The following is a 21791-nucleotide window of genomic DNA, read 5'->3' as shown; positions in this document are numbered from 1 at the left end:
CTACAATTTGTTTGAATATATTCTCTGTTCCCTTCTCTCTTTCTTCTCCTTCTGTTATGCCCATTATTCTTATATTGCTCTTTCTGATGGAGTCAGAAAGTTCTTGTAGAGTTCTTTCATTTCTTTTAAGTCTCAAGTCTCTTTCTTCTTCCATCGTAATTTCCAGGTTTCTATCTTCGATGTCACTGATTCTTTCCTCCATCTGGTCAACTCTACTACCTAAGCTGGATATTTTATTGTTAATTTCTTCTATTTAGTTCTTAATCTCCAGAAATTCCATTTTTTTTTTAAATTTCAATCTCTTTCTTAAAATGCTCATGTTGTTCTTTGATTGCATTTCTGAGTTCATTAAATAGCCTTTCTGTGTTTTCTTCCATCTCGTTGAGTTTTTTTTTTCTTCTTCAGAACTGCAATCTCGAATTCTCTGTCATTTAAGTCACATATTTCCATATCTTTAAGTTCCTTTTCTGGAGACTTTTCACTTTCTTTCTGACTGTCTTGTTGCCTTGGTTATTCATGGCAATTACTGTTTTATTATTTCTCTTCCTAGACATCTACAGGAGTGGCTTCTGCAACAGGTTGATAGGAAAAGGTCTTTCTTTTGTTTTCCAGTACTTGTTGGTAGACTGTTTTATTTTCTGTCTGACTGCAGCCTTTTCTTTTCCTCTCTCACACAGTAATGCTATGTTTTCTCTGCACTAATCCATCTTATCACACAATGGGAGAATTCCCTGGGAGATGGGCTTCTACTCTATTAACAGTTCACCTGGGTCATAGGGTGCCACGTCCCTGTGGGGATGTGGAGAGCTTTTGAAGTTCCAAAGCTCTTCCTGCACCAGATTCAATGCCCCTGTTTCAGCAGTTCTGTTTACTCCTGTAGGGATCCGCCCAAATAGGTGGGGCCAGGAGCTCGGTGAGTTGTGAGAGGTGGCCCAGAGCAATGGCAGCGACCACCACCACAGCCCGTCCTGTTTCCACAGCTCCCTCCCCTTTGCCGGAACTAGTTGGGCTGCGAATCTGTGTCTGCGGTCCACAGTTCTCAGAACAGCAAATATTCTGTTCTTTTGATCTGACACTGCTACTTTTCCACTTCTAGCACTGGGCAGGTGGGGGCAGGGCGAGCTCTGGGAGGGTAGGAAGGGGGCGGCTCGTCTCAGTGCCTAAGGCTTCCGTTCTCTGCTCAGCAGTGAGTGCTTAAACCATCGTTTTCAGCCTTCTTCCCTCAGTCTTTTCTCTGAGGTCTCTGCCGTGAGCGTTGGTTTCAGCCGTGTTATATGCTGCCCCCTCAGCCCTGTGGGCCATAAGCGGAGCCCCAGCAGTCCGAGTTCTTCCCTCTCTCGCAGCTGCAGTAGTTCCGGGATGCAGCAAGCTCGGAGCACTGAGCTAGGTCTGCATCCTGTGCCCACGTGGCTCCGTCTCTGCACTTCTCCCTTCCTTCCTCCCCTGCTCGCACGATTCTCCCACCTTTAGGTAAATTCAGTAGTGGGCCTCTTCATCTTGCCTGTCTGCTGTGCAGGGAGTCCTTTGTGGAGTTATTGTTGTTCGATTAGTTGTAAATTCCAGGGGAACTTTACAGAGGCTCACCTTATGCCGCCATTTTGATGATGTCTGTTGGCATGATGGATCTGGATGTCCATTTCTCCAAGTTCAAGAAGTTTTCAGCCATCAATGCTTTAAATGTACTATCTGTTCTGTCCCTTTCTCTTTCTCTTCTCCTTCAGACATTCCATAATGCACATATTGTTTCTTTTTACTGTGTCCCATAATTCCCTAAGGCTTTCTTCACTCCTTTTCATTCATTTTTCTTTTTGTTCCTCTGACTAATTTCCAGTGCTCTATCCTCCAGGTTGCTGATTCTTTCTTCTGCATGGATGAATGTACTTTTGAAATGCTCTATGAAATTCTTCACTTTTGGTATTGTATTTTTCAACTCTAGAATTTTTATTTTTGTTTCTTCATGCTTGCTATTTTCTTGTCAAACTTTTTGGTATGTTCATTCACTATTTTCCTAATTTTGTTTAGTTATCTGACTGCTTTTTTTTTTTGTATTTCACTCAATTTCCTTAACAAGATTATTCTGATTTTTTTTTTTCTGACAGTTCATAAATCTCCATTTATTTAGGGTCAGTTATTGGAGCATTATTGTTTCCTTTAGTGGTGTCATATTTATCTGATGTTTTGTAATTCTTGATTCTTTACATTGCTTTCTGTGCTTTTGAGTAATGAGGATCTTTTTCCACACTTTACAGGTATGCTTTGGCAGAGACAGTTCACCATTTTCCTCAGTTTGACTTGCTGTGTGCTCTGGTTAGCTTCCCTGGTCAGAGAGCCTAAAGACTATATTCAGAAATTAGCAGGACTACAAATAAGATTCCCCTGCCCAGACCCAATGGTAGAAGGAGCTCTAATACTGGTAAATTTCTTTGTTTGTAGTCTTAACTCAGTACAACCTATATCCCAAGTTCCCTGGCAAACAGAGCCACTTGCTTTGCTCTCCAAACTATTGACTCTGTCTGTCCTTCTCTAGGCTCAAGTACTGTATGGCAGCACTGATTTTAGATATTTTTGCCAGCCCATTTTGTTGGATGGGGCCAAAAGATTCTTTCCATAGTCAGTGAGGTTATGTCTCAGCCCTCTTGCCTGGGCAGGACGGGGAGGGCCGATCCAGGCTACTCTCAATTTCCTGAACAGGCTCTCTGATTGGGAGAGGCCAAGAGCTACCCTCAGCTTTAGTTATGAGTTAATCCTACTGCCTACGTGTAGCAAGAGAAGCTTCCATGATCAGTATTGGCTTTGTTATGGGGTCAATCAGCTCTGCCCACTTGCCTCTTGGCTCAAGAGCTGCTAGGTTGCACAGCTTCCAGGAATTGTCACCAGCTCTATTGGTAAGATGGGGCTGGAAGGCACTCTCTACAGAAGGTGGGGCTGTGACTCAGTACCTTGCCTGGGTGTAGAAAAACTAGACTCTAGGGCTGCTAAAACTCCTCCTTTGAGCATCTGAATTAGGCATATCCATACTGCATTGAGTTTCCTGGTCAGAGTGTGGCCCCGACTTGGTTTTGCTGATGAGCAGAAGCACTGGTTGGAATTAGTACTTGGGCACTGCAGGTATGAACTTGGTCTGCCAAGACCTATGCATTGGTTATTGCAAGCCCCTTCCCCGTTGTCTGTCACAGTCAGATTTTCCTTGGCTGGGTCCTACGATTCCCCTGCAATATCCGTGGTGCAAGATCAAAGTAGGAGCTCCCACAAAGTGATTGCACAGCGCTAGAAGAGGATGGTGGTGAAATCAGGTTCCCTTTTTCCATGTGGAGGAACCAGAGGCTCAGGGAAACCTCTCCACTTGGTGCTGTGCTATCCTGGGGAAGGGCAATATAATTAACATGTAGCTAACTCTCTATCCTTTAAATGTAGTCTTGATCTCTGAGGTGTAGTGACATGCTTCAGTCTCACGCTGGTGTTCTAAGATTTTCTCAGTGATGTCTTATTCTTGAATAGATGTTATTCTTGTGAGAGGAGTCAAGTCAGGAATAACAAGTCACCACCTTGGTGACATCACTCCTTTTCTTTTCTTTTTTAAATCAAAGAGATAGGTCTCGGTTTATTGGAGCAATATTTTTTAACCTGTTGGGAAGTAACTAAAGACTGTGATTGTGAATTACTGGCACGGAGTTTGGCATTATAGCTGGGAGATAAATATTCATATTGACATTACACTTGGACAAGCCATAGGATAGTATGAAATTGAGTTATAAAATAGGCAAAGATCTTTGGTTTGCAAGCAGCTTTTTTTTGTGGGTTGCAGATGTTTCACTGAAAGTGAGTCAAACTATGCTCCCGTAAAATAAGGCTGGAATTGATGTCACAAAGTGACTCACAGTTTTCATCCCAAAGAAGAACACAGACTGGGTACATTCAACTCCAATTTACTAAGGTACAAATGTAAAGAGACTCATTTTATATATATATATATATATATATATATATATATATATATATATATATATATATATATATGTGTGTATATATATATATATATGTGTGTGTATATATATATATATATATACACATATATATATGTGTGTGTGTGTGTGTGTGTGTATGTGTATACACATATATAAATTTTAGAATATATATATTTTAGAATATATATTATATTTTAATTATATATTCTAATTATATATATAATTAAATATGTACCTATATATTTTAGAATATATATATGTATATATATATATATATATATATATATATTTAGAATTTATATTACTCTTCCTTTAGTATTGAGAAGAGTCCCTTCCAACAACAAAAACAAAATAATGACAAAAACACTTCCCCTTTAATCGATAATCAGCAGGGAAAAAAGTCTTCAGTCAGTGAGACCCATAGAGAACATCTGGTTGATTAACAGATGTTAATAACAGAATAGCTTTGGTTTGATCAATGATGTAATCAATCATGAAAGTTATTATTTTAGTACGGTTTAGACTGTTCCATTCAATAAAGATGGAACACGTCTGGAGTTCCAGTTTTTAAAAAAATGCTCTAAAATCAGTATCTGTGGAACATCTGCATATATATAATTTTACATGTAACTTTTAACATGTCCATATGACAGCTACCTTTTGTGAAAATGATACAGTAGGGGGAAAGATGAAGATTTATTTTTCCTTCATAGTTGGGGGAAATAAGAACTTAGTTTTACTTTATGAATTAAAGAGGCAATGGAGAAAATATGGGATAAGAAAACAACAGAGATTCAACTAATTTATTTAACACAGAATTATTTAATGGATATTGTGTATTAAAATACTCACATTATGGTATCTGAAGGTGGTTTTTAGATTTACTCTGCCATTAGACAAAAGGAACAACAGCACAACAAAATAAAAAATTAAAGAGAAACCAAAATAAATGAAAGTAAAGCATTTAATAACCATGCTTCTATAGTAAGACATTATCACATCAAAGTGTTAAAAAAAAGAAAAGAAAAAAGAAAGTGACGTAATCTAAAGCAAAGAAATAATGCAACCTATTAGGAACATAACAATTGGGAGGGATTGGAGGTGGAAGAACAAAGAACAGTATTTAAGATATTCATGGAAAATTTTTATAAAATGGATTTGAAAAAAAAAATTAACCACCTGCTTACAATGATTGCTGAAATTTCAGAAAAGGGACTAAAGCCCAAAGGTATGATTTTCAAAAAATTTCTCAGGTGGATATCCTTTATCTAGAAGGGCTGACTACTTGCCATCATCAGAAATTTGAGGTTTCCCATCAAAGGGCTGCTTCTATAGATAATGTAGATCACTCCATTGCATGGAGGCACAGAGGTCAGGTTACAATTAGCCAAAATGCCCCAATACATTTTCCTATGTATAATAAACAACATGTTTGAAACCAAATAATTAGTAACTAGTTCCTGTTTGTTAAACTGAACTTAGATGTTTCTCTTAATATCAACTAGTTTTATATATAGATATAATCAGGAATATAAACTAGAATACTCTAATTATACATAAAGACCAAATGGATTGAGTGTTTCTTACATTCTAAGGGTTTTATGTGCATAAACTCATTTAAGTAGCATAATCATATGAGGAAAGGAATTTTTTTTTTCTCTTTATGGATGACAAACAGAGGCCCAGAGAGATTAAAACTGGCCCCATATTCCACGGCTATTAAGCAGTAAAATTAGAATTCAAACTCAGACGCATTTGTAACTGATGCTATACTGATGGCTTGCAGTTTTATGTAAAGATTTAATTTTAAAAAAGTAATACATTTTTGTACTTTTTTTTTTGTCTTATAATTTCACTGAGAGCATAGTGGATGGCAGATTTGATTCTCTGATGGTAAGAAATACCATATTTCACCCAAATAAGCAATTCACTCCTCTTCACCTCAAAGGGTCAAACACATTAAACATGCTCTGACATAGGACTATATATTTTTCCTACTTATTTGTTTTGAAAAAAAAAAAAAACTTCTGAGAATAGATTTTAAGCTCAACATTTCAAACATTTTGATTAAGAAAACAATTTTCCAAATGTCAAACAAGGGTTGTATTCTCTATAACTATTCTGAAAAAGATACTTAGTCTATACCAGTAAAGCAAAACTTTTCAATCTATGAAATATAACACTGTGCCCAATGTTATATAGTTTTATTTTCTAGGTTCAAAATTAGGAAATATTTTTCTTAGAAGTACTTATTCTTAAAAATAAGGAAATAGACTAGCTCTTTGGTTTATTGATACCAAATTTAATCATTTTTACAAAAGGGGGGGAAAGAATAACATTTAACTTTCCTTCATATTAATTTGGAATTTTTTCCTTAGTAATATTAAACATCATGTATTTGTCAGGGTTCCCACGAGAAACAGAAACAACAGGACATACATACAGATGTAGATATAGATATAGATACAGACAGATATATCACTCTCTCTCTATATCTCCTATGTTTACGAAAGAGAGGGGGGTGAGAAAGATTTATTTTAAGAAATTGGCTGACATGATTTTGGGGACTGGGAAACCCAAAATTTTTAGGGTAGGCTAGCAGGCTGGAGACCCAGGGAAGAATTGATGTTGCAACTCGAGTCCGAAGGCAGGCTACAGGCAGAATACCCTCATCCTTGGGGAACCTCAGTCTTTCTTAATTTTAAGGCCTTGAACTTATTAGATGAGGCCCATCTATATTATAAAGGATAATCTGCTCTATTAAAAGTCTACCAATTTAAGTGTTAATCTCATCTAAAAATAATTTCACTACAATGTTGAGATTAATGTTTGACCAAATGTCTGGGTGCTATGGCCTAGCTAAGTTAACATACAAAATTAACCATCACAATCTTGAGATTATTCTACTAAGTGAAATAAGTCAGACAGAAAAAGTTGAGAACCATATGACTTTACTCATATGTGGGATATAAAACTGAAAGCAACAAAAGAACAAAACAAACAAATAAAGAAACAGAAACTCATAGACACAGACAACAGTTTAGTGGTTACCAGAAGATGGGGGGCAGGGAGATGGTAGAGGAGGGTAAAAAGGGAGAACTAACTCTGGGTGGTGAGCACATAATGTGATATACAGATTATGTATTATAGAATGGTACACTTGAAACTTATGTAATTTTACTAACCATTATCACCCCCAATAAATTTAATTAATAAAAAAAATTAACCATCACGCAATGAAAACTTTTCTTCTAAGCATTTTTTTTAGCAAAGAGACACTGACCTCTTGTACCTAAATCCAGAGCCAGTAAATGAATATTAAGATGCAATACCTGATTTCATAATTTATTGCTATCACATATAAAAAGGTACTTCTATCAGTTACATAGCTCTCATTTTGGGTGGCTAGACAGAATATTGTTACTCAAAGTAGAAGAGAACAAGACCTTTATGCTACACTCAAATGCTACATTCTGTGCCAGCTTAGATGTCTGTGTGTGGGACTGCAGACTATATGAGATCATTGTATAATAACGATTTTTGGGGTTACTGTAGAAGCAGAGCAGGGTAGAGGTCCAAGATGAATGAGCCCTATCCTGGATATCACTGCAGAGTGGTGTGTGCCATTATGAGGGATGGGGATGGAGCACTTCTTGTTGAGGATTCCCTTTTATTGATTGGGCTGTTTTATAACGTTAACATCCAACCTGCAATCTTTTATTATTTTTATGGGACTTTAAAAAAGCTGAATTTTTGTGGAGCTGCAGGGCTTTTGAAAATGAATTCAGCTGACACATTGGATTGGGATGTATCAAGATGTATGGCGGATTCATATTCCAGTGCATCACATGACTTGCACCAATTTAGTGTGTCAGCTAAAAAGCTTAAGGAGAAGGAAAAAAAAATCAGTTAAAGAAGTTTCATCTCTGATAAAACTGGGTTTAGGGAACTTGTGGTTATTAAAGAAAATTTATACTGCAAATTGATATCGAAGTTTTAAAGGCTGTACCTATAGTGATATTTCTGTTTAAATTTGGATGTCAACACAATCAGTGGCTGAAGTTATGGATGGCATTATGGAGTCCAAAAATAAATGCACAAGCAAAAAGAGAAATAGCAGAGAAGCATGACTAGAAAGTGATAGATGAAAGGGGAAGTTAAGGAATGTTCATCGTTTAAGATAAGAATATCTAGGTGATATTACATGGAAAAGTAAAACTGCAACAATTTTGTATGGCAGAGTTCCTTTCAGTCAATACAGAAAGTAAGATTATGCGGATTTCTCTAATATTTACGTAATATTCTTAAAACTGAATAATACATTCATTTATGGTATGAGAACCAATATCTATTTATTACCCACTATGTACCAGACGCTATTCTAGGTATCTAACAATGCAATTAATAAAGAAAGCAGACAATCTTGGAACTTGTATTTTTGCAGGAGTAGATAAAAAAGAAAGCTGTATATATAATAAACAAATAAATTGTGTAGTAAGCTAGAAGATCATTAGTGCTATGGAACAATGAAAAATGCATCAGGATTGCAGAGATTGGAAATGCCTCAGTGGGGTCAGGGGGTGGGCTGGTTGCTGAGGCAGGCCTCACTGAGAATATAATATTCAAGAGAGACTCTGAGGTAGGTGTAGAAATTCACTATTTGGCTGACATCAAAGCTGAAGCCCAATGAGGGATGGGGAATAGTGTGAAGATGGGAATTCAGTGGAAGCCAGGGTCCTCAAGATCAATGCATTGAATTTGGCTTTTACTCAGAGTGATGTGGTGGTATTGAAAAGGGAAGTGAAATAATCTGACTTATGTTCTGAAAATGAGGACTATGGCTGCTCTGTTGAGAACACACTGTAGTAGAGGATAAAGGTTGAAGCAGGGAGACTGAGGATATAAATACAAAACCCAGTAGAATTAATAAAAAGAAAAAAAAATAGAGAAATGATGGTGATTATACCTGGATGAGAGAAGTGGGAGACATGAAAAGTTGTTTGGATTCCAGATATATTTTGAAGGTTGCACCAATAGGACTTTTTGGCAGCCTGGATATGAAGAACAAGAGAAAGAGAGCAAAGATGACTCAAAGATTTATTTTTTTTATTTTTATTTTTGAGAAACTTAAAAGAATGAAATTGCCCTTGATTTAGATTGGCTAGGCTGAGGAAGGAGTGGTTCAGTGGAAACGAGCAGAAGTTTAGTCATGGACAGTTTAGGTTTAAACCTCTATTACCATGTTTCCCCAAAAATAAGACCTAGCTGGACGATCAGCTCTAATGCGTCTTTTGGAGCAAAATTATTATAAGACCCCATCTTATTTTACTATAAGACCGGGTCTTATAACATAACAAACATAATAATAACATAACATAACATAACATAATATTGAGTCTTATATTAATTTTTGCTCCAAAATATGCATTAGAGCTGATGGGCTAAGTCTTATTTTCGGGGAAACATGGTAGATAGTCAAGGAAAATGCTGAGTAGGCATTTGACTATATTTGTTGAGAATTAGAAGATACATCTGAACTCAGAGTTGGCATCAAGCAGATGGTAAATAGGTTAAACTAGATACATTTGACAATACTTGATGATTTTTGACTGAAAGTAAAAGGAATTTCATATGACTCAACCTGATGAAAATCTTTGGAACTAGAAGAGATTATCACGGTTGAGAGAACAGATAGAGAAAAGTACCAAAGATAGCAATTTGAGACAGTCCTACATTAGGAGATTGGAGAAAAGATAAAGAAGAACTAGCCAAGTTGACTAAAATAGAGCAGTGGAGAGGAAGAAAGAAATTGTGCTGTCCAGGAAGCCAACTTAAAAAAAAAAAAAAAAAAGTACCAAAGTGAAAGATGTAATCAGTGAGTCAGATGCTGGTGATAGATTATGTAAGATGAAGAATGATCATTAACTTTAAACATATGGAGGTCATTAATCACTTTGATATGATCTTTTCTTGATGGAATATGGGGATTAAAGCATAATTGGAGTAGTTCCAAACAGAATGGAAGGGAGTTGGAGATCACATATATATTTGCACCCCCATGTTCACTGCAGCATTATTCAAAATAACCAAGACATGGAAACAACTTAGATGTCCATCAACAGATGAATGAGTGAAAAAAAATGTTATGTCTCTCTCTCTATCTATCTATCTGTCTGTCTGTCTGTCTGTCTGTCTGTCTGTCTATCTATCTATCATCTATCTATCTATCTAAAATAGAATATTAGTTAGCCATAAAAAGAAAAAAATTCTGCTATTTACAACAACATGGATATATCAAACTCATAGAAACAGAGTAGAATGGCTTCTTCAGGGACTGAGGTATGGAGAAAATGGGGAGATGTTTGTCCAAGTGTACAAACTTTCAGTTTTATAATGAGTAAATTCTGAGGATCTCAGGTATAGCATGGAGACTATAGACAACAATACAGTGTTGTATACTTGAAAGTTGCTGTGTGAGTAGAGCTTTAATGTTCAGAGCTTTAATGTTCTCACCAAAGTACCACCAGCAACAAAATAGTAATTATGTGAGGTAAAGGATGTGTTAAGTAACCTTATTTTGATAAACATTTCACAATATATACATGTATAAAATCATCACATTGTATACCTTAAACTTACCTGTGTTTTATGTCAATCATATCTCAATAAAACTCGAAAAAAAGATAGTGGAAAAATAATCCACAGAATGGGAGAAAAACGTTCACAAATCATATATTTGATTAGGGAATTGCATATAGCATAGTCTTATAATTCAATAATGAAAAAATAAATAACCCAATTAAAGACGGGCAAAAAAATCTATGCAGATATATTTTTTCAGACTCATAAATGGACAAGGACATATATAAAGATGTTCAACATCATTAATCATTAGAGAATTCCAAATCAAAAGTATGGTGAAACAATACTTCTCATCAACTAGTATAGTTGTAATCTAAAAGACAGATAAATTTTGGAAAGTTCATGAATAAATTGGAAGCTTCATACACTGCTGGTGGGAATGGAAATGATACAAGCACTTTGGAAAACTGTTTGATAGGTCTTCAAAAAGTTAAACATAGACTTACCATTTGACCCAGCAATTCCACTGCTAAGTATACAGCCCCCACAAAAGAGAACATATATACAAAAAGTTTTACATAATATTCATAGCAGCATTATTCATAGTAGTGCAAAAATTGGATACAACTCACAGGTTCACCAACTAATGAACTGATAAAGAAAATGTGGTATACTATTCTGCCATAAATACCGGGAGTGCCAAAAAAATGTATATACATGACTTGCAGTCATCTTTTGTTATTGGTGTATATTGAGTATTACAACTTTAATACAGTTTTTTTTTCCTTTCTTAAAATGTGTATACATTTTTTTGGCACCCTCTATATTAATGAAGTATTTGTACATGCTGTAACATAGATGAACCTTAAAAACATTAAGCTAAGTGAAAAGAAGTCATTCAGAAAAGGTTACAAATTATGAACCACTTATATGAAATGTCCAGAATAGATAGATTGATAAAGGCAGAGAGTAGATTAGCAGTTGTCTTAGAGTTTGGGGGTGGTGGTAGTACAGGGGGAGGTAGGCAGGAATGGAAGGATTGGGGAATAACATCTAACTGGTACAGTTTCTTTTTGGGGTAATGAAAATGTAAAATTGATTGTGGTCATGGCTTCACAACTCTGTAAATGTACTAAAAATCATTAACTTATATACTTTAAATTGATAAATTGTTTGCTGTTTGAGCTATGTCTCAATAAACCTGCTATCAAAAGAAGAGAGAGTGAGAGAGAGAGAGGGAGGGAGGGAGGGAGGGAGGGTGGGAGGGAGAGAGAGAGAGAGAGAGAGAGAGAGAGAGAGAGAGAGAGGAAGGAAACGAAAGAAAGAAAGAAAGAAAGAAAGAAAGAAAGAAAGAAAGGAAGGAAGGAAGGAAGGAAGGAAGGAAGGAAGGAAGGAAGGAAGGAAGGAAGGAAGGAAGGAAGGAAGGAAGGAAGGAAGAAAGAAAGAAAAAAGAAACCTCTAGTGTTAATCTACCTTTCCCTTGAGTTTAGGGCGGGGCCTATCATGTCAGAGGACTTTTCTTAGTGTTTCTGTTTCATTCTTACATTCCAGCCTGTCGTTCCTGTCTACACATGCACAGGGTGGTCTGTGTCTAAGTTCCTTCCCCTCTTCCACTGCTAGACGATGGTTCTTACTACTCAGGGCTTTGCCAGGCTGCTGCTGGTGGTTCTGGCCCAGCCTCAGTCTTAGGCAGGCCCCGTGTAAGGCATTCTCAACCTCTTCTCTCCTCTCCATGACAACCAAAGCCTTCTTTTCATCTGTGGGAAATCTTGAGTACAAGAGAATTTCTGATATACACTCCAGGGGTAAGTAACTTCTAACGGCATTGATATAGGTTCTAGGACCCAATGTTATTTTGCTTTTCCTCTAACAGTAGAGATGTTTTGTTTTTTCTTCTATCTTTCCACTAGCCACCATAAGTCTTGATGTGTACCCTGTAGGAAATAGCATTTATTAGCCCTCCTTAGAAGCTTAAGGCTTTAGTTTCGAATGAGAAAAATGTCTGTGGTAGAGGATTAGGGAGGGTGAGGCTCTGTGCCCTTTCCACAGTGGCACGTAATACCCTCCTGCATATATACACTGAAAAAGCAGCTGTGTGGATTGCTCTGTTCCCCTTTGATCTGCCACCAATATTTCCTGTGAGCATCTGATGAGGTTCTATGAAAAAGAGCCTTCGAAAGAACCCAGCAGAACAGCTTGGATAACCAGCTCCTCTTTCTGGGCTCTGTCACAGGTTGGTCAGTCTGCCTACCTTGTCTCTCTGGGGAGGGGCCTATCTACCTCTGGTTATTCAAACTACTCTGATGGGGTCAAGAAAAGTTATGATTTTTTACTTGATCCAAGTTTTTCTAATCGTTATTGTGGGACGCATGCCTTTTTCATCTTTTTACTTCCTAGTAGAAGAGAAATTCTTTTTTTTTTTTTTTTGCCACTATAAATAATTCTGCAAAAATAATCTAAGTACATACATGTGCACACACTGAGGGAGTTCTTAAATGGAAAATATGACCAAGAGCAGAAATTCAGTGTCAAATGGTATGAGCATGTTTAATTTGAATTGCTCATGACAGATTTCTTCCCACATTCTACAGTAATGGTAACAATTTGCATTTTCATCTCATATCTTTGCCAGCAATAGACATTGTGTTTTACAAAATATATTTGCTAATCTTAGTGGTATATGAGTAAGATTATATTTTATGGTCACCTTAAGATGAATGTATATAATTAGTGTCAATTTTGTTATTAGAGTTTTCTGTTCTATGACTTGCCTTTTCTTATTTTTGCCAATTTTTCTATCGGATTGTTTGCATATTTTTTAAAAAATTCCTATGTATTTCAAATATATGTGCTTAGTTTATCATCCACATTATTTTCTCAAAGCCAATTATTTACCTATAGATTTTTATTTTTATTTTATATTTTGGCATATAAAAGTTTACGTATTTATATATAATATTTATACTTATGTTCAAATATTTAATTTTTTAGTAGGTTTGAGTTTCTTGTCCTCTACCTTTGAGTTTGAATACTGCTTTGTCACATAGTAAATTATATTTTCTTAGATATAGGAGGTGAGATCAAGCAATACGGTGAATATTCAAATAAAAAAATAAAGGCAGTAAAAAACCCATTGCCATTAATCCTCCTCAAAATACTCCTCTCCCTCACTTCGAACACACTTATCTTATTATTCTTGCCACTTTCTGAAGTAGTTCTGGAAGTCCTCTTCTGTGAGTGTTTTTACTACGTCTTCCATTATGACAATGCTCTGTGTCACACATCGCTTCTGGTATGGCAATTTCTGCCAAATAAAAACATTGCAGTATGTCCTCATCCACTTTATACACTGGATCTGGCACCATGTGACTTCTGGCTCTTCCCCAAAGTCAAAATGACCATGAAAGGTAAACATTTTGAATTGATTCAGGACATTGAGGCAGCCATGACAGCACAACTGAAGACACAAAATAGGACTTCCACAACTGCTTCAGAAAGTGACAAGAATGATGGGATGTGTGCGTTCGACGTGAGGGGGAGTATTTTGAGGGGGATTAATGGCAATGTGTCTTTTACCGTAACAAATTTTGTTTTAATTTAACATTCACTGTAGTTTTTTATCACACCTTACATTTTGGATTTTCTATTTGGTTCCAATACTCTATCTGTCCATTCCTCTGTACTATCACATCGATTATATTAGTGTGCTTAGTATAATCTGATATCTGGTAAGGCACATTCCTACACTACCTTAACTCCTGTCATTTTGCTTCATGATTTTTTTTGGCTATTGTCAATTATTGGTTACTAAATATAAACTTTAAGATAATTTAAACAATATCAAATCAGATTATTACAGTTTTCTTATATTTTGGTAAATTTTCCACAATGAGCATGAGCATGAATTTATTTACAACTGGCAAAAAATACATTACACACATATACATATATGTGTGTAAAAATACATTATATACAATATATATTATATACATATATTATATACATATACATACAATATATATTATATACATTATATACATATATGTGTGTAAAATACATTATATATGTGTGTAAAATTAAATATGTTAACTCATTTATATATGTGTATATATACAGATATATAAAGATAATATAGATATATATAGATACACTATAGATAGTGTGTATATAAAGATATATAAAGATATATATATATATATATATATATAAAGATATATAAAGATAAAAACAAGGGGAGAATAGGATGAGGTTATACAAAAGCTAGATTAGATCATCCTGTTGCAATATAATATAGATCATCCTGTTGTAATATAATATAGATACATATAGATACACTATATATAGTATATATATAAAGACATATAAAGGTATATATAAAGATATATAAAGATAAAAACAAGGGGAGAATAGGATGAGGTTATACGAAAGCTAGATTAGATCATCCTGTTGTAAGATACAAGCTTTGAGGCAGATGAGCAGAAAGAAAAGGTAAGTGTTCCTTACTTCTGAAAGTTCTAAGAGCACAAAGCTATGTACTCTAAGTGGTGAATTATATCAGATGCACATTCCATGGAAAATTTGGCAACCTTAAAGGAGAAATGAAAGTAATAACTGTTTCATGTAGGGATTCTATGAATTGTGGATTGATACTGCTGCTTGTCTAGATTGCTAGGGTTTTTGTTTCCCAAGTTATGTTTCAAGAAATGCTAGTGTCTCTCTTGATGCATAAAGGTGTTCTTTACTCAAATGGATGTGGGAGATGCAGCTCATTTTGTTAAAAGCTCTGAAGAAAATGTACATGTAGCTTTGTTTCACTCAACATTTCTCATATTTAACTTAACATGGAATTTTTCTTTTTCTTTCTTTCTTTTTTTTTTTTTTCTGATACATATCTTGAAATTGTAACGGAACTCACAGAAGATACTTTGGAAGATACTTTGTTCTGGGAGAGATGAGATGGGGATTCTCAGGTCACCTGAACTCACTAGGTGATGAACACTAGGTGATGTCACTGAAATCAAACTATGCTTACTTAGATTACTTATGGCCAAAGTAGAAAAATATTAAAAATCTCAGAAACATGATGTATATCTGATATCTTGCTAGATTTATGTGTTTGGTCATATATTATGCCTTGATTCAGGAAAGAAGAAAAATGTATAAATTGCATAGTTAAAATTCCCAATGCCCTTTCTAATAATATCCTGGTTAAGTGATCATTCATTTTTATTTCTGTCTTGCATGTTATCTCCTTTGAGACTCCTCTGAGTTGGTGTTTGGATTACTTAAAAACAAAACTCTCTCATGCTTTTCCCTCTTGTCAAGTCTTATTCTTCTTTGGAAAGATGCTCCCCATTACCTGAAAAAGAAAATGCTCCATGTGTCTCATTTTCCCATTACTAGTTAACTATCTCATTACTAGTTAACTATCTCTCTCTTCATTGCAGGTAGGAATGTACATTGAGGTAGAAAAACTATAAGTACTTGGCTTCATCTTATGAAACATTACCATTTCCTTGGATATGGATAGCTCAAAGCACTTATGCAACTATTTTATACTAGTGTTTTAAAAAATGTGTATAGATTATGTTTATAAATACTAATACATACACCTACACACTGATGGATTACATACCATATATTCTAATTTAATTTTCTGGGAGCTAAGACACGGCAGGTTTTACATGTAAGAGCTATGAGGTGTAGTAGAACACTGGACGTGGAGGTTGGAAATTGGTGTATAACTGGTTGTGCTATTAAGAGAGCTATACTACCAAATATCTTTTCCACCTCTAAGATTTTTATCCTCCCAAGCAGAAAAGAATAATTTCTCATGCAAAGGCAATAGACCATATATATAAAAAGTGAGGCATTTGCACAATTAAGACTGGAACTCTGGCATTCTATTTCCAGTCTACAACTGTTCCATCAAAACACTCCTTTTAATGTAATTTCTTTCCTTGTGTCTTGTGCTTTGGAGATTGGATAAATTAGAAAATACTATTGTTTTGAGATTTTTGAATTCAGATGGAATGGGTAGTCTGCTAGTGACCGGAGGCTTCTGCAGCATCAGGGAAACTAGCACTGCCAAGTCCCTGAGGCCTGACCACCTTCTGCCTGAGCAGATGGCCGGCAGAAGCAACATCTTGAAAAGTTGAAGAAAGCCAATCTGATAATGGTTCCTGGAAGGGAGTTTCAGAATGTGCCGGGGTTGTTCACTACCCCTCTTGTCTCAGTGTGTGATGTATTCTGCTTTTTCTCTAGCCCTTCACGGCTTAGAATGCTATTTTTTCATTATTTGTAAGACTGACTTCTTTTTGTTCTTTGAGTCTTAGCTTATATATTACCTCCTCAGCACAGCCTTCCTTTATGACAATCCTCAGTTGTTTTACCCTGTTATTCCCCAATAGTCTGGGTTTTTAACTCATTTATAGCATTCACCATAATATGCAATTGCTGTATACTTTCATTTGCTGACTTGTTCTCAATCTCTCTCTCTCTCTCTCTCTCTCTCTCTCTCTCTCTTTCTCTCTCTCTCTCTTTCTTTTTCTCTCTCTCTATCCCTCTCCGTCTCTCTCTTTCAATTGAAAAATCTATGAAAGTTGAGACCATGTCCTTTTTCTTTCTGTGTAGTCAGCATGTTTTATGGATAAACATATTTTATGAATAAATAACTCTAAAACTCATGTGTGTATCATTTAAAAATTAATATTATAGTCACCTGGTAAAACATGTCACTTGGCAAATCACATATGGATACTAAATAAATGGTAGTGTAAAATGAGAAATTATTTTTTTAAAATTAAGAATCATATCAGATAAGATTGAAAATATGCAAACCTCTAAAAATGTTAAGAACAATAAGTACATGTATTTAAAATTACATTAAAAACCAAAAAACAGAAAAAGAATGAAACCTGCTACCCAGAGGAATGAGGGAAGCTGTCAATGTGTGATACTGATATATTATAAAGAAAGTACAGTTTAATTTTCTTTTTTTCTTTTTTTCTTTTGTATATTTCTCTTTGGTCTAAAAATGTTATAATAGAAACATAAGAGAACATAAATCCAAGTTCAGTAAAACAGACTATGAGAGAATATCAAGCTGCTGTACAAATAGTAAGTTCTCTTGGCTATATTTTATTTCAGGGAACAAGAAAACTCAAAAAGGAAACTAGAGAACTTCCACTTTTAGGAAGATGGGATAGACATACTTTTCCCTATTCCTCCCCAAGTACAATTAAACATGTTGAACATTATATGTAAAATAAACATAAGAAGACTCTGATAGATTAGATAGCAGAAGGCAGAATGGCTAGGGAACTCGACCCAAGAAACAGTACATGGTGAGTTCTCTAGGTTTTTAGCTTCTTTATATATACCAGATTGGAAGCAGAAAGCTGAAAATGGGCACAGACAAAAAGAATGAAACAAACCAACAAACAAAAAAACATGCTCTCTTTAGTCAAATGACCAGGAAAGGAGGAACATAGCAAAACTATTTTTAGACAATGATCACTCTTCTCTAGCCAAATACCACAGAAATACTTCATCCCACCCAAGTCTACAGTAGTCAGATCAGAAACCTAGATTTTCACCCTCACCCAGCTGAAATGAGGCACCCCAATCCCTTACCACTGTTGTGTCAGAGAAGATTGAGGACGAAGGTGAGACTTCTATCTCTCTCAGGTGGTAATGTTATTCCCTCCCCATCTCCCACAGCATCACTGAAGACCACGTGGGTAGCCTGGACAGTTTTTCCCTCCTCACATACCCAGCAATAATGAGGAACCCTACTCATTTTCTTAGGGGATGCTATCAGAAGAGTCTTAGTGGAGGGTCAGGACTTTTACTACCATCCAGTGGTAACAAGCTACCCCTTTGTTGCATCAGTGGAAGCTACATGGGGAGCAATAACAAGGCACTCTTTTTTGTCCCAGCCAAGGTGGTATCAGTGAAGGCCTACTGGGAAGCTGAAACTCCTATCCATCTCCACTCCAGCAGTAATGAGGAGTACTCAACCCCAGTTGGATGTCAATGAAAGCCTCGTGAGGACTGTACACTTTTAGCTGATCTGGCAGCAACAATGCAGCACCCACCTACCTCCCCTCCTTTTCTTGCCAGAGCAGTGTTATAGAAAGCCAGATAAAAAAGAAGTTTTAAATAAGATCCAAAATTTCATAACACAAAATCAAAATGTCCAGGTTTCAATCAATAATCACTCCTAAAAAGAACCAGGAAATCTCAACTTGGACGAAAAATGACCAAAGCAATCAATAGGTGCCAACGTTGGGATGACTGAGTTAGAATTATCTTAGAATGATAAAGCAGCCATCATAAAAAATCATCAATGAGTAATTACAAAAATGCTTAAAACACATGAAAAATTAGACAGACTGAACAAACCAAAGAAGCAGAAAGTCTCAGCAAAGCAATATAAAGAAATTAGAAGAATCAAATGAAAAAATTTAGAACTGAAATATATAATAAATGAAATAAAAAATATCAATGGATTAGCCCAAAAACAGAATTGGGTCTGGGGGAGGGAGGAGAGAATTAGTAAACTTGAAGACAGAACAATAGAAATTACTCAATCTGAAAAGGAGAGAAAAAAATATACTTGAAAAAAATTATGAACTTTAGCAACCAATGGGACTATAACTAAAGAACTGTGTCACTGGAATCTCAGGGGAGAAGAGAAAGTGAGGCTGAAAAAAATAATTGAAGAAATAATGGCTGAAAACTTCCAAATTTGGAAGAAGACATACACCTACAGTTTCAAGAAGCTGAAAGAACCCAAACATGAAAAATTCAAAGAAATTCACACCAAAACACAGTATAGTCAAAATCCTGAAAACTGAAGATAAAGAAAACATCTTGAAAGCAGTGGAAAAGGACCAATACCTTACTTATCTACAGGGGGGAAAAAACAAAAAAACAAAAACAATTCAACTGACAGCAGATTTCTCATCAGAGAGCCTGGAGGTTAGGAGGAATTTTCAAGAGAAATTGAAAAGAGAAATTTCAAACCCAAACTCTACATCCAGTGAAAATATTCTTTAAAAATGAAGTGGAAATCAAGACACCGTCAGATGAAGGAAAACTAAGACAATTGTTTCCAGTAGATTACTCTAAAAAAGAATAACTAAAGGAATAACTAAACTGAAAGGAAATGACAAAAGAAGAAAACATCAAGAAGAAATTACAATGGAAATAGTAAAAACCTTTCATCACCAGAGTGGTATTAGTGAAAATACATAAATATAGTAGGTTGTCCTATTGATGTTGAATATCTCAAATTATGTTTGAGTGTTGAAACAAAAAAGGTAGCACTGTTTGATATGGATCTCAATGAACATAGAGGGAATATTTAAGACAATTATATTATAAAAAGGGAAAGATAATTTGAGGTATGGTTTCTACACTTCACTCAAATTGGTAAAATGTTAACATTAGTAGACCGTGATAAGTTTTAGACCTATATAATGTAATACCTAGAGTAACCACTAAAAAGCTATAGAAGATGATACACTCAGAAACAGTTTATATATCAAAATGGGATTCTAAAAAATAATTCAAATAACTCAGAGGAATACAGAAAAAAGAAAACAGATGCAAAACAGAATAAACAGAAAAACTGGAAAATAAAATAGCAGACTTAAACCTCAATACACCAATAATTCCATTACATAAAGTGGGAGAAACATAGCCATTAAAAGACAGAGATTATCACAGTGAGTTAAAAGATACAACCTACATTTTACCTATAGGAGACACACTTTTGATTAAATATACAAATATGTTGAAAGTATTAGGATGAGAAAAGATAAACCATGCAAAGGTCAACCATTAGCAAAGCCATATTTTTGTTATTTCAACAATGTTACATAAATGGAATTATACAGTGTATAATCTTTGTTATTTGCTTTTTGCTTAAGCATAATTATCGGGAGATTCATCCAGGTTGTATGCATTGATAGTTTGTTCCTTTCTAATCACTCAGTCATATTCAACGTTGTCTATGAACCACAGTTGAAGTATTCGGGCCCTGAAGGACATCTGAATCACTTCTGGTTTGTAGCTATTATGGGTATGAGTAAAGCTGCGACACTCACATATAGGTTTTTTGCAAATACAGATCTTCATTTCTCTAGGGTCAGTGCTTAAGTCTGCCATTTTAAATTTGTTTTCTATTTGTTCTGTTTGTTGTTTGTTTCTGGTTTCTTTTTTCTGTCTTGTGAATTACTTGAATATACTTTTTTATAATTTCAATTTACTTTATCTATAGCGTTTTTGAGTATATATCTTTTTCCAGCTTTTTTAGTGGTTGCTCTGGATATTACATTATACAGGGAGTGCCAAAAAATGTATACACATGACTTGTATTCATCTTTTGTTATCAGTATATATTGAGTATTACAATTTTAATACACTTTTTTCCTTTCTGAAAATGTGTATACATTTTTTGGCACCTTCTGTATATACATAACTTGTCATAGTGTACTAAACATTTTACCCATCTGAGTGAAGTAGAGAAACCACGCCTTGTTTTATGTTCCTTTATCTTTTTCCTCTTATAATATGATCATCTTAAATATTTTATCTATGTCCATTTAGACCCACATCAGACAATGTTATAATTTGTGCTCCACGATCAAACAATTTAGAATTTTCAAAAAGAGAAAAAGCCTTTTGCATTTACTTATATTTTTGTTTATTGTGTTCTTCTTTCCTTCCTGATATTGCAAGTTTCCTTCTTATACCATTTCATTTCTGTTTAGTCATTCTTTTAAGTATGTCTGCTGGTGACAAATTCTTTTTTTTTTTGCTTTACCTGAGAATGTTTTGATTATCCCTTCATTCCTGAAGGATCTTTTGTCTAGGTATAGAAATCTGCGTTATGACTTCTTTCTTTAAAAATCTGAAAAATACTGAGATATTTTTGGAATGGAAAAATATGGCTTTTGGCTTCCATTGCTTCTGAGGAGATAGCCACTGTCATTCTAATCATTGTCCTCTATACATAAGGTGTAATTGTTTGGTGCTGCTTTCAAGATTTTTTTTTCTTTACTTTCAGAAGCTTATGTATGATGTGTCTTGGCATAGATTTGTTTGGTTTTATCCTGTTTAGGTTTCACTCATCTTCTTTTACTGTAGGTTTATATCTTTTGCCAAATTTGGAAAGTTTTGTTCATGACTTTTTTTGAGTTCTTTTTTTAGCCCAGCCTTCTTTCTCAGGTACTT

The sequence above is a fragment of the Rhinolophus hipposideros genome, assembly GCF_964194185.1.
Source record: "Rhinolophus hipposideros genome assembly, chromosome: 4".
In the NCBI taxonomy this organism is placed as follows: domain Eukaryota; kingdom Metazoa; phylum Chordata; class Mammalia; order Chiroptera; family Rhinolophidae; genus Rhinolophus; species Rhinolophus hipposideros.
The sequence above is the reverse complement of the archived record's forward strand: the minus strand, read 5'-3'. Positions refer to the sequence as shown.